Below are 2,500 nucleotides of genomic sequence, written 5' to 3'. Positions count from 1 at the left end.
TTGCTAAACCTGTTCTTCGACTCCTTGAATCTGTCTCTATCCCCACTCCTAAACGCTTCCTCCTTCTCCAACCTCAACCTTTTGAGCTTTGCTGAGAACCAGGGCTTGTTGTTGTTAAAGTTCACCCTGGTACGTGTTGGGATACAGCAGTCCTCACAGAAGCTGATGTACACAGCCTCTGTGAGTTCATCCAGACTATTGGTAGCAGTCGTGAACATATCCCAGTCAGTACAGTCTAAGCACGCCCGCAAATCTTCCACAGCCTCACTGGTCCACTGTTTAGATGTCCTCACAGCAGGTTTACAGAGTTTTAGTTGCTGCCTGTATGCACGAATCAGGTGGACCAAGGGAGTTCTGTGCGAGCCGAACAGCCCCGTGACCCACAAGAGAAACATCCCCGCCAAATTCGAGCGTTTGACGGGGTCTATCCGTGAAAAAATATTCACGTTTTTGAGTGCACATGCATTTCTGCTGCAAATGCCTCTGGAAGTTTCATGCCGTTCGTATGCCAATTGTGGCAACACGAAAATGACCCGTTTTCCCATTCCGAGGGATTTCTGTGCGACCCTAACAGCCCCGTGAGCCACAAGAGACACATCCCCGCCAATTTCTAGCGTTTCACGGGGTCTATCCGTGAAAAATATAGACGTTTTTGAGTGCACATGCATTTCTGCTGCAGATGCCTCTGGAAGTTTCATGCCGTTCGTACGCAATGTGGCAACACGAAAATGACCCCTTTTCCCATTCCGAGGGATTTCTGTGCGACCCTAACTAACAGCGCCCGTGAGCCACAAGAGAGACATCCCCGCCAATTTATAGCGTTTCACGGGGTCTATCCGTGAAAAATATAGACGTTTTTGAGTGCACATGCATTCCTGCTGCAAATGCCTCTGGAAGTTTCATGCCGTTCCTATGCAATGTGGCCACACAAAAATGACCCGTTTTCCCATTCCGAGGCATTTCTGTGCGACCCTAACAGCCCCGTGAGCCACAAGAGAGACATCCCCGCCAACTTCTAGCGTTTGACGGGGTCTATGCGTGAAAAATATTAAAATTTTTGAGTGCACGTGCCTTTCTGCTGCAAATGCCTCTGGAAGTTTCATGGCGTTCCTATGCAATGTGGCAACACGAAAATGACCCCTTTTCCCATTCCGAGGGAGTTCTGTGCCACCCTAACAGCCCCGTGAGCCACAAGAGACACATCCCCGCCAATTTCTAGCGTTTCACGGGGTCTATCCGTGAAACATATAGAAGTTTTTGAGTGCACATGCATTCCTGCTGCAAATGCCTCTGGAAGTTTCATGCGGTTCGTACGCAATGTGGCAACACGAAAATGACCCGTTTTCCCATTCCCAGGGATTTCTGTGCGACCCGAACAGCCCCGTGAGCCACAAGAGACACATCCCCGCCAATTTCTAGCGTTTCACGGGGTCTATCCGTGAAAAATATCAATTTTTTTTTGACTGCACATGCATTTCTGCTGCAAATGCCTCTGGAAGTTGCATGCGGTTCGCATGCAATGTGGCGACACGAAAATGACCCGTTTTCCCATTCCGAGGGATTTCTGTGCCACCCTAACAGCCCCGTGAGCCACAAGAGAGACATCCCCGCCAATTTCTAGCGTATCACGGGGTCTATCCGTGAGAAATATTCACTTTTTTGAGTGCACATGCATTCCTGCTGCAAATGCCTCTGGAAGTTTCATGCGGTTCGTATGCAATGTGGCGACACGAAAATGACCCGTTTTCCCATTCCGAGGGATTTCTGTGCCACCCTAACAGCCCCGTGAGCCACAAGAGAGACATCCCCGCCCACTTCTAGCGTTTCACGGGGTCTCTCCGTGAAAAATATCACATTTTTTGAGTGCACATGCATTCCTGCTGCAAATGCCTCTGGAAGTTTCATGCGGTTCGCATGCAATGTGGCGACACGAAAATGACCCGTTTTTTCCCATTCCGAGGGATTTCTGTGCCACCCTAACAGCCCCGTGAGCCACAAGAGACACATCCCCGCCAATTTCTAGCGTTTCACGGGGTCTATCCGTGAAAAATATTCAATTTTTTGACTGCACATGCATTTCTGCTGCAAATGCCTCTGGAAGTTTCATGCGGTTCGCATGCAATGTGGCGACACGAAAATGACCCGTTTTCCCATTCCGAGGGATTTCTGTGCCACCCTAACAGCCCCGTGAGCCACAAGAGAGACATCGCCGCCAATTTCTAGCGTTTCACGGGGTCTATCCGTGAAAAATATTCACTTTTTTGACTGCACATGCATTCCTGCTGCAAATGCCTCTGGAAGTTTCATGCCGTTCGCATGCAATGTGGCAACACGAAAATGACCCGTTTTCCCATTCCGAGGGATTTCTGTGCCACCCTAACAGCCCCGTGAGCCACAAGAGACACATCCCCGCCAATTTCTAGCGTTTCACGGGGTCTATCCGTAAAAATGTAGCACGCACCAAAACGAGAAAAGATTTCCATCGCACCTGCACTATTGT

Source organism: Petromyzon marinus, unplaced genomic scaffold, assembly GCF_048934315.1.
Source record: "Petromyzon marinus isolate PM22_M1 ecotype Great Lakes invasive population unplaced genomic scaffold, UKy_Petmar_22M1.pri1.0 PM_G_Scaffold_128, whole genome shotgun sequence".
In the NCBI taxonomy this organism is placed as follows: domain Eukaryota; kingdom Metazoa; phylum Chordata; class Hyperoartia; order Petromyzontiformes; family Petromyzontidae; genus Petromyzon; species Petromyzon marinus.
Note: the sequence above shows the minus strand (reverse complement) of the source record.